At 41.7% G+C, this 12,488-nt stretch overlaps 1 pseudogene; it reads left to right on the forward strand.

Annotated features, from left to right (window-relative positions):
- The first annotated feature begins 1,741 nt into the window (after positions 1–1,741).
- LOC139575307 (MARVEL domain-containing protein 2-like) lies at positions 1,742–4,968 on the forward strand (annotated as a pseudogene).
- Positions 4,969–12,488: the final 7,520 nt, after the last annotated feature.

The following is a 12,488-nucleotide window of genomic DNA, read 5'->3' on the forward strand; positions in this document are numbered from 1 at the left end:
GCTTTTCTGATTTTCGTGACCAACTTACCTGATGCTAAGTGTACTTAATGTTTTGTCGAGCGATCGATAAACTTACACAAACGCTTGTATTGCTTTCGCTGTAAAGCATAATTTCAAAATCTGAGACGACAGGTGGATTAACAAAAGGCTAAGCTGTGTTTTGCAATATTGCACTTGTGATTTCATGAATATGAATATTTTCTAGTAATATTATTTGACTGTGGCGCTATGCTATTCAGCGTTGCTGATGACAATTATCCCAGATCCGGGATGGGTGGTTCAGAAAGGTTAACATTCTTAAAATAAAGTGGTGATCCTAATTGACCTAAAACAGGGAATTTTTACGAGGATTAAATGTCAGGAATTGTGAAAAACTGAGTTTAAATGTATTTGGCTAAGGTGTATGTAAACTTCCGACTTCAACTGTACGTCCACACCCTCTTAATCTATTGCCTTTTGTGAAATGTGTTTTTGTTTAATATGTTATTTTGAATATGTATAATCTTCTGATACATCCATAATTTATTGTAAACATTGAGTGATACACAGTCATGTTTGGCCTCATACAGCTAAAGTATTTCCATGAAATACTCACAGGTTGTAACAGTAGACAGTGGTAGTTTTGTATGGCGAAAGCTTTATACTGTACAAGGAATGATGGCGAAACCACATAGTAAAGAAGCTACATGTATTTACGATCAACTGGTGATTGTTAGGTTTTCCGTAAAGCCACAGGCCTGTGCTACTTTCCATCCATTTGTCATGGTGTCGGGCCTTTCAACTTAAGTTTCCTTGCAGCCTTCAGCTTTAGTCGATGATACCATACTGACCTCCACTGGCTGTGTATGGTCCATGATCCAGATTGACTTTGCATGAGTTAAAGGTCCAATGCAGCCATTTTCATCTCAATATCAAATCATTTATAGGTAACAATTAAGTACCTTCCTGTACTTACACACAAAGCCTATTTGGAAACAGGGTCCCTACATTTCCCACGTTGAATAGCTTGAAGCCACATGTCTCTTCTCGCAGGCTCTATTTCCCTATGTGGAAGCATTGCAATCCGTAGGTCAGGATTTTTGACCTGGTTACATGTACATTGAACAACAACTTTTCGGCATGTTTTGTATTTCTGTATAAAAATAATAATAATAATTTTAAAAAATCGACAAAGAAGTTGGCTCTTTTACAATGGGGATGAATGGCAAAGAATGTTAGTTTCCCCCAATTTGTGGGAGTGGTCGAGGGAATTCCTTATTTACATGCACATCGACTGGGAGTATATGGATCAGAAACAAGAATAAATCAGTGAATCTCAATTCCACATGAGGTTTGGGTGAATTAGAGACGTGTTGGTTATTTGTGTGATCTGTGTGTTAGCAGCTTATCTGGTAGCCCTATTGTTCTCTTGCCATGGTCTCTACGTTCAACACCCAGGAATCTCAAGCATTCAAACATACATAATTCAAGGTAGTTTGCATGCAACTACTGTACACACACACAACTACTAATATTGTCATCAAGGAAAAAGGTATTCTCAAAGAAAAGGGACCAATTGTCATTGCTGTAGTCCTACATGTCTGGCTTACAAGTTCAAATGGGGTATCACATTCCATGCTGCTAGTGCTGATGGGGTGAACCTAATGGCTCATCTTTTGGTAATATATTTATACCAGCATGTTCTAATAGCAGCCTCTCTTTGTGTGTTTGTCTGTACTAGGGCAGAGATCAGTGAGTCCCCATGTCTGCTGGAGGTGACTCTTCCGGCCGCTTCGACCTGGTCTGAGAAGCAGAACCTCACTATGACCAGGTCCCTGTGTGCTCCTTATGGAGGGACGAGGGCCCACCTCCTCCTTCACAACCTCTTGGGGGCCTCAGGGGGGCAGACCTGGCTGTGAGCTCTGAACCCCTGCCCCCTCCTCCCCTCCCGGACCAGCCTCCCATGGGCCTTGACTTCTACCCCCCTAGCGATGGCGCCTCAAAATTCCTGGACAACGTCAGCATGGCCATGGACATCAAACCCGTCCACCGATTCATTCCCGACTTCGTCAATAACTTATTCCGCGGCAACAGTATCCGCGGTAGCAGCAGCCCTTCTCCTTACCCCCGCCTCCCTCCCCGCCTGTGACGGAAAAAGATTACCTCAAATCAGGAACCACTAGAGGTGTCCCCTGCTCCCCACCCCCTTTCCCTCTCTCCCCGGCTCTTACCTGGACCCATACAGAGGCTCAAGGGGCAGCTAAAACAACAAAAAAAATAACGTGACGCCATGTTGCTAGGAGCCGAAGCCTTCGAGACCATCTCGGATCACATCTTCCGCTCGGTCATGACCTACAGCGAGCGGGTGGAGGAATACCACCAGCGCTATGCCTATATGAAATCCTGGGCGGGGTTACTGCGCATCCTGGGCTGTGTGGAGCTCTTACTGGGTGCTGCCGTCTTTGCCTGGGCGTGCGCCTACGTGCACAAGGACAACGAGTGGTTCAACATGTTTGGCTACTCCCAGCCACTGATGTTCGGGGGTTTAGCGGGTGGCGTGGCAGCCTTCGGGGGCAGTGGATCGGTTAGCTACACTGGACCTAAGTCCCCCTTCGTTCTAGTGGTGGCCGGGCTGGCCTGGATAGTGACCGTCATTATGCTAGTCCTGGGGATGACCATGTACCATCCTCCTAGACTCGTCCTGGTGGCCACTGACTAAGTGTGTGATTAACTTGACCTTGGGGGTGCTCTACATGGCAGCAGGGGTAGTCTACGTCAGGGACACGACCAGAGGTGGGCTATGTAACTACCCCGTCTTCAATAATGGTGTTAACGGGGCGTTTTGCTTCTCAGAGGCCGGCCAGACTGCCGCCATTATCTTCCTGTTTGTTAACATGTTGATCTATTTTGTGGGCGCCGCCGTGTGTCTGAAGCTGTGGCGTCACAAGGCAGGGCTGAGGTGGGATGGGCTGGCACAGGTAGTGAGGGCGGGATGGGATACACACAATTCTTGTGTTATATGACATCTTTTGCCTCACCCTGTCCCATTTGTCTTTTTTGTTCTAAGATGAAAACCAGTGGATTTTCCCTGACAAGGTGAAGTCACTTAGTACAGTAGTAGAAAATATTATAATCCCCAAGGGGAAATGTCACTCTTCATTCCATTAAACTGATCATGCATAATGAAAATGAAGGTTAGAGTCAATTCCATTTCCAGTCAACTCAGGAAGTACTCTGAAATTCCAACTCTTTGAAGCTTTTCAATAAGAATTGGAATGATTTGGTTTACTTTCTGAATTAAATGGAATAGACCCCAACCCTGCTGACAACACAGTAACCATACCTCCCTTCCCCATCCTTCCACAGCTGGGCAGATCCAGGGCCTCAGAGCAGACCTCTCTCCCCACCCTCCAGACGATCCCAGAGGTGTTGGACATATATATATATATACTGTATATATATCATGCTCCTGCATTTGTTTGTTGTCATTTGTATCTCTGGTTCCTTATGTACTAAGTATTTTATGCATTTTTGTGAAGGGCTCCTTTGGAAAAATATTCTTCGGTCTCAATGGAACTTCCCTGCATAAATAAATGTATGGATCTTTAGTACTAAAGGGTAGCTGACTGTGACCCTCTGCTTCTCACTAAACTATTATCTATCTATGGTTATATGTTGCAGAACTCCAGCCCACCAGGGTCACAGCCACAGTCCTACTGTTTTTCTTTCTCTCTCTCTGCCCAGGAGGTAGAAATTAGTTTCTACATAAAAGCCTACACTGCACCCCTACTACGTAAATGTGCGGATGAGTGTATAAGGGACAAAGAAGCCATTTGAGGCTATTGAAATGCACCCATTGTTGTTGACGACCGTTACTTCCTATTTCCTGTGTCAACAGAGTACCCGACCATCCGTACGGAGGAGGAGAGGGACCAGTACAAGGCTGTGTTCAAAGACCAGTATTCCGAGTACAAGGAGCTGCATGCTGAGGTCCAGGCCATGGCCAAGAGGTTCGACAAGATGGACGAACTGATGAGGAACCTGCCTCCTCAGTACCAGTTGGCTGGAGGGCCGAGACAAAGAGAGAGACACACACACAAGCATGTCACACACACACACACACACACGCCTGTCACATGCACACATCTCTCACATGTGCTCACACACACACATTTCAAATCCACACACACACACACCGATCATATTAACAAACACAAAGCTACCGTAACATAGCCTAATGCCCATCATAGTGCTTTTTAGCAATGACTCGTTCAAAGTTAAAATATGTTTTCTATCTTTCAGGAGAAGGAACGCATGAATACCGTAGTACTGGAGTACCAGAGGAAGAACGTGGTAAGGGTTTTTAAATCTGCTGGATTTGAGAAATGTGTATAGGAACTGGACACGCTACACCTCCAGAGCTTCAATAATGATCTGTTAAAATAGGTTTTGTTATAGAATATGTTTGTGTAAGATCCCCATTAGAAGTGGTACTGTAGAACCAGTTTGTGTAGGATGGGAGTTCCACATAGTTTCCCTTTCAGCCATACCAATGATGTGCGACAGACTGATAGTAGGTAAAAGCTCTTCTTCTCTCCACTCATTCCTCAGACTTCCTGTTGGTTTTAAGCAAAATCTCTGTCCCATCTACACACACACAAACATCACAGACTAGGAAAGTCGCTCGATCAAAGATCAAATGCAGCTTTTACCACATGAAACTGCAAGACATGATATGGGACTTTTTCCCACTGATGTCTTAGGAGGGTGTTTGTGCGTGTGTTGGTGTGTGGCAGACAGCAAAATGGAGAGTTGGGAGACAGTCCACAAAAGTAAGGATGTCACTCATTCTCCCGTTCCTGTTGTCAGGACCCCACATTCCTGGAGAATAGGGAGCGTTGCGAGTACCTGAAGAACAAACTGTCCCACATAAAACACAAGATCAGCGAATACAACAAGGTCATGGACTGGAACGATGGATTCGTTTAACACATGTTAAAGGAGTCGTTCCATTTTTTTACTATCTCTATTTTTTATGTAAATGGCATCATATAGATGTATCCAGACAAAATTTCACTTGGTTTTGAAAAACTTACCGCACCAGCAAGACTTCGTCATTGCTCATTCTGCAGTATACAGGCCATGGATAAAAATTAACAAAGGCTCCAAAAACACCTAAATATGTCCTTTTAGAAACTGCAAAGCTCTCAGTATAGTGACGCGGGTCTTTAGATGTTTTACATATTAAATTGTATAATTCCTAACTTTATCCACAACATTATATTCAATTTTGTTGTACTCGAGCGATACTTTTCCGTGTGCGAGCATGCACGTGCTTTCTCTTATCACAACAATGAGAACGAGAATGCAAAATGGTCCAACAAAATTGAATTGTTCATTTTTCTACCATAAGCTGCCTCCAATGTAATTTTAGATAATTTGGTAGTACGTCTAACCGGCCTCACAACCGCAGACCACGTGTAACCACGCCAGCCCAGGACTTCCACATCCGGCTTCTTCACCTGTGGGATCGTCTGAGACCAGCTACCCGGACAGCTGATGAAACTGAGGAGTATTTCTAACTTCAATAAACTTCACCCTGTTGTGGGGTAAAACTAATTCTGATTGGCTGGGCCTGGGCCTGGCTCCCAAGTGGGTGGGCCTATGCCATCCGAGGCCCACCCATGGCTGCACCCCTGCCCAGTCATGTGAAATCCATAGATTAGGGCCTAATGAATTTATTTAAACTGACTGATTTGCTTATATGAATTCATAAATTGTTGCATGTTGCATTTCTATTTTTGTTCAGTACATTTGAGCTAGAAAATTACATTTAAGGTCAAATGGAATGAAAATGGAATATACATTATATTTATTTCCATGTTTAGAAAATTCCGTTATCCGGAGCAAAGGATCCCAATTTCAAAACATTTTTACAAAAATGGATACCCAGCTAGCACATTTGGTTCCTTGGAAGTTGTAGGAATGTAGCATTTTTGGTTTCCCATTGGTTCTGGGAAAAAAGCCATACGTTTTCTGACTGGTAAAACATATATTTTTCAAACCATCTGAGAACGGAAGTGACATTTTTACCTGTTCTGGAAATGTAAATTTAGGTTGCATGGAGGTTCTGAGAACATTTTACTATTGTTCCCTGAAAGTTTTCCTGGGAGGTTTTAACGGAATTATAGGTTATTTGGAGGCTTTTGAATAACTTCCCTGTTAGCAATGAGCAATCAGGAGGCCAGCGTCCCTCCAGAGCGTTCGCCCATCGCCTCATTCATTTATTCATTGGATGCCATGTCCATTTGAAAAACAGTTTGTGATTTCCAATAAGTATGGGATGAGTTGGACTGCAGGGTGAAGAAAAAGCAGCCAACAAGTGCTCAGCATATGTGGGAACTCCTTCAAGATTGTTGGAAAAGCATTCCAGGTGAATCTGGTTGAGAGAATGCCAAGGGTAAAATACATTGATTTGTTTAGCACTTCTTTTGGTTACTACATGATTCCATATGTGTCATTTCATAGTGTTGATGTCTTCACCATTATTCTACAATGTAGAAAATAGTAAAAAAATAAATAATAATAACTCTGGAATGAGTAGGTGTGTCCAAACCTTTGACTGGTACTGCACCTCTAAGGTGCAGGGTTGAGTAGCCGGGTGGTAGCCGGCTAGTGATGGTTGTTTAACAGTCTGATGGCCTTGAGATAGAGAGACTGAAACAGCTTCTATGTCCCAGCTTCGATGTTCCTGTACTGACCTTGCCTTCTGGATGATTATGGGGTGAACAGGCTGTGGCTCGGGTGGTTGATGACCTTGATGATCATTTGGCCTTCCTGTGACAGCGGATGCTGTAGGTGTCCTAGAGGGCAGGCAGTGTGCTCCCGGTGATGCGTTGGCCAGGCCGTACCACCCTCTGGAGAGCCCTGCGGTTTGGGGCGGTGCAGTTGCTGTACTCGCATCCCTACAAGACCATGGTGCTTACCTACGAAACAGCAAGAGGAACTGCCCCTCCATACCTTCAGTCTATTCTCAAATCCTACACCCCACCCGAGAACTCCATTCTGCCACCTCAGGTCTCTTGGCCCTCCCACCCCTACGGGAGGGCAGCTCCCACTCAGCACAGTCCAAGCTCTTCTCTGTCCTGGCACCCCAATGGTGGAACCAGCTTCCCCCTGAAGCTAGGACAGCAGAGTTTCTGCCCATCTTCTGAAAACATCTAAAACACTACCTCTTCAAACAGTATCTTAAATAATCCTCCTCCTCAACCCCCCCCCCCCCATTTTCTTTGCCTGTGATATGTAGTTGTCCCAACTAGCTATCTTAAGATGAATGCACTAACTGGAAGTCGCTCTGGATAAGAGCGTCCGCTAAATGACTAAAATGTAAAATGTGAATGTAAAAATATGTTTGACCATTGAGGAGGCCACAGTCACCGCCTCCCCCCACGGCAAAAACATAGGTGTTGTCATGGACACCTCACTATCATTTTTGCGGTTGTATTTATTCGCACCAAAGAAAACAAGTGAAAGACAAAACAGCACAAATTTTAAAAAACTGGTAAAAATGTTGTGCAGATGAGGTTGGAAACCCAAAAGGGCTTATATGAAAACACCACAAAATAACAATATATACAGTGGGGCAAAAAAGTATTTAGTCAGCCACCAATTGTGCAAGTTCTTCCACTTAAAAAGATGAGAGAGGCCTGTAATTTTCATCATAGGTACACTTCAACTATGGCAGACATTTTTTTTCCTCATTTTGTCTGTCATAGTTGAAGTGTACCTATGATGAAAATTACAGGCCTCTCTCATCTTTTTAAGTGGGAAAACTTGCACAATTGGTGGCTGACTAAATACTTTTTTGCCCCACTGTAATTATCAAGTGTGAATGAGAGACGTGAATGAAATGTGTGCAGCCTGCGCAAATAACAAAGCAAAGCTCATGCTTTTAATGCAATATTTTTTTAATCATCATTAGAGTCGCATCATGCAGCCTTAGAATGTATTAAAAATCTAAACATATAGCCGTTTGTATCACAACTAAAGTTGCATGAGTATCTCTAAATTAAGCATATAGCCAGATCAGGGCCTAACATAAGGACTTAGTGTATGCTATTCTGTTCTTCTGAAATAGACTACATTTTCTTCATATCATGTTTTTTTTAGACCTGTCTAAAATAAATAATGGATTTATTGTGATGGTGTACTATAGGCTATATTACATGGATTTATTCGACTTTTTAAAATGTAGATGTTCCAAAGGTCTGCATCATTGGCTTGCAGGCTATGCGTGGAAACCAGGAGATGCTAAATATGTTTGTGTTAATTAACTGTCAATGACTGTGAGACCGGCAGTTATTTGCTTGACAATCACTGGCTGACAAAATGTCATGACCGCCCGCCACAGCCCTAGGTGCACCATTCCATTCCTCTGCACCAGTGAGAGCTTTTTCCAGCCAGGCTCCTATAGAGCAGCGGTCTGATATTGGCAACACTCTGGTGTGATGCCTATGAGAGTCTCTAACGAAATTAAAATAACCAGACAGGTAACTGGAGGCAGGGTCATGTATAACTTTAAAACCATCAACAGTTTGATCTGCACTACCCGTGATCAACTGGAAGCCAGTTCAGTGATTTGGACAAATGTCCATCCTAGGGCTGAGCTTGAGTATAATTCTCATTAGTTTGTTTTGGGCCCGTTTGAAGTTTGTATTTCAGATTTACCCCTGAACCATGAGATGCAAGCATAGTCATTGCAGCACTGCATCAAAATGTTTCCAGGGTCCTCATAGTCTCTGTATCCATGAACTTGGTTACCCTTGCCAGGAACTTTGTCCTGGAGTGAACCTTCCCAATGACATTCAGAGCCATGAGCTGACCTGTCATGTGTTGGTCCAGTTCACATCCCAAGTATGTAACAGAGTGTTTTTCCTTCACTGCCACACTACTACACTTAACTGAAGTTGTAAGAGTTTCTCACTTTGTGTTTTTAACCAAACAGGATAGATTCTGTCTTGCCTAAATGCAGAGACAGTTTGTTATCGGTTAACCACTTACTGACTTTAGTCAGTTCACTGCTTAGGGTCTTTTTCATTTATATATTTTTATTTAACTAGGAAAGTCAGTTACGAACAAATTCTTATTTGCAATGACGGCATACCCCGGCCAAACCCTCCCCTAAGCCGGATGACGCTGAGCCAATTGTGGGCCGCCCTATGGGACTCCCGATCACGGCTGGTTGTGATACAGCCCTGGATCGAACCCGGGTCTGTAATGACGCCTCTAGCACTGCAATGCAGTGTCTTAGACCACTGCGTCACTCAGGATGCCTTTTCAATGGTCTCCTTATTCTTATATGATACCAAGAGGGCAGAATCATTCACATACTGGAACAGAGGGCATGAACAGGCAGAATCCATGTAATTTATGTAGAGCAAAAAAAGCAAAGACACCAAAATGCTCCCCTGGGGGACACCACAGTTTATCTCCTTTGCATCAGACAGTTTCCCGCCCACATCCACCCTTTGGACCCTATCAGTTAGGTATGACGTCACCCATAATAAGGAGTTGGTGCAAAAACCAATTGCGTTCAGTTGGTAGGCCTACAATAAAATATATATGGTTCACAGTATCAAATTATTTTGTAGGTCAAGCATGACCATACCACAGAAGTTGCCCTTGTCAATTTCTTGCTTGATAAATCTGTCAAGTATAGTTAACACGTTTCGGTAGAATAGGATTGTCTAAAACCAGACTGAATGTACTTTATGATCATGATATATGATGATATCAATATATATCAATGATCATAAATAAAAACTTTTTTAAATAAAACAAATGACATCATCAAAAGACTACATTTTTTGCACATATTTAGACCCATTTACAAGCTGATCTATTTAAATCCTCTCAGGCTATCCCAACCAAAACCTAGGCTGCACAGAGGGAAACTAACATAACAGAAAGAGTAGAATTGGTGCTGGATGCAACAGTGTATTGTGTGTAACTATATCGATTATAATTTAAATGTTATACACCTGAATGCCACCTACCGGTTTGATTGAATATGGTCCGTCATTTTTGTTGAAAGTGAAGTTTGTCATAACAATGACTTGTTTACATAGATTTCACTATTTGAACGCATGCAATTGTCACTGATAATGGTAAATAAACTCAAACTAAAAGAAAACTATCTTGAAGAGGAAAACGGAACTTCTAAACTGTACCCTCCGGTACTCCGGAGGAAAATGGTAAAGTCTAAAAGAGATCCTTGGGACGTCCCAAACATTCCATTTAGCACTAATGGAAAATAGCAGGCAACGATTCGTCAGCTCCCCATGTCAGAAGAAGCCTTTGTGCTTTTGCAAATCAGTCTGGATTAGCGTCACGACGGCAACATTGGCGCCCCTGCTGCAGCATTAAGACTTCTGGTTTTCCGATTTTGCCTTCAAAATAAAAGTCTGCGACAAAACGATATACGAAAATGCTGTTACAAAATTATAACTACATGGGGGGAAATCTAAACTAAAGATAATTACTACTTTTTGTAAGATAAATAATAATAGTATATTGAGAAATGGTTGGATCTGAAGTAAAGGAAAGTTAAGAGCATAATATTTGACAGACCCTACTGATCTAGCACTAGAGTCTATATATGGTTCTATTTCATAGGGGACTTGAGGTTTAAATACCCAGCAACACTTTCCACTGCACCCATTCCATTGGTCCCAATAAAACACTGGAAGCCTATAAACTATATATTGGCTTATAGAGAGAACTATTCAATGTTCTGATGTAAATGTGGTGTTGGGAATACTCAGTAGTGTCTGTAGAATCTATATACGGTGTTATTTCATGGAGGACTTAGGTCTAAATACCCAGTGACACATTCTACTCCACCCATTCCATTCACTGCAATGCAACACACTATAGGCCTATAAATTACATATTGGCTTTGAGAGAAAAATATATAAAAGTAAAAAGTAAAAGTGGGGTTGGAATTACTCAGTAGGATCTGTAGAAGTAAGTGGTAAGTAAGCCTGGTTTAGTGGTAAGCCTGAACCCTCCAATATTTGCCTCATCTGACAAAACTCACTTCAGTGTATTTCGATGTCAAGCTCTCCAGTTACATGCTGCTCATCTGATTCAGTTTTCATCTGATAAATCTCTACCACAACTTTCTTTCTCTAAGTGGTTGTAGGGTCATTCCACGAAATGAGTTCCTTTTGATATTTTAAGTAGAAATTGTGCACCAATATTGAATTTTAAACTCCTGTTAAATTAAATGAAGTGCCCTTTAATATAGTCCAGATGGAGAATTCAATATTCAGCATTTTGACATGTCCTTCTGCCAACCCTGTGTCACTTCTAGGAAGATTTTAACCCACTTAATCCCCAAAATGTCTCTAAGTTTCACCATCATTGTAAAGCCCTAGTTATTTTGTTGCTTGACAAAGTAATTCCTGAAGATAATTATTTATTTCATGTGATTAATTTAAGTCTGACCCTCATTTTATGGTCAAGCCTGTTGTGAACTGAACTCTCGTATTAATATGGTGAAACTATTCCTTTTTAAAATATTTATTTCAATACAAACATTGAACATCTAATAGTCAAATCATAGAGTAAAATCAGGTGATCTAGTTATACTCTTTTTGCCCATTTTCTGGTGTTTTGTGGTGGAAAACTGAGCGGGTCGAGCATAACATGTCAACTCTGTTACCTGTAGATAGACAGGATAGACATTTTTCAACAAGAAAGATGTTTTAGTGAAGCTTGCTTTCAATGCCACTTCCTGCTGCACACAACAAGCTTCCATTCCCCCTGTCTCAATGGGATTTATGGGTGATTTAAGAACAAATCGTCAACCCTGTTACTTTATTTGGCACTTGGAACAAATTCTTATTTACAATGACGACCTATCCAATACATCAATAAGCACCATAAACAACAATTACACAATACATATCTATATATACATCAATTACACAATACTTGAAAAGCAAACACAAAACACAAAGAGCAAAACACACAATCATAAGAAACAAATACATACTTCAGTAAAAAGGCCCTCTAACATGAGCTTAAAGTAAAGTGTTTTAAGTAAATCTGCTATCAGTTTTTTGCGCAAGCCCTAGAGGCACCAAATCCACCAGCTTTAAAGACTAAGATCATTCCACATGAAAAGCACAAAAAAACTGAAAGCTGATTTACTGGTAACACTTTACATTAAGTTGCTCCTATTACTATGTAACTAACACAGTTATTAACTGTGTTAACATAATAGTTACGTAGGTTTTACTATGTTATTCAGTGGACCATCCCCCTCAGTGAAATGTTATGAACAACAAAATTGTGAAACACTTAAAAAGTTATCCTTTGTAGATAAAACTATACTAAATATATTCATATGTCACCAAATAATTGATTAAAACACACTGTTTTGCAATGAAGGTCTATAGTAACTTCACTCTCTGGGGTAGCACCATTGTGTAGCTGGAGGACAG

This window comes from Salvelinus alpinus, chromosome 5 (genome assembly GCF_045679555.1).
Source record: "Salvelinus alpinus chromosome 5, SLU_Salpinus.1, whole genome shotgun sequence".
NCBI lineage: Eukaryota > Metazoa > Chordata > Actinopteri > Salmoniformes > Salmonidae > Salvelinus > Salvelinus alpinus.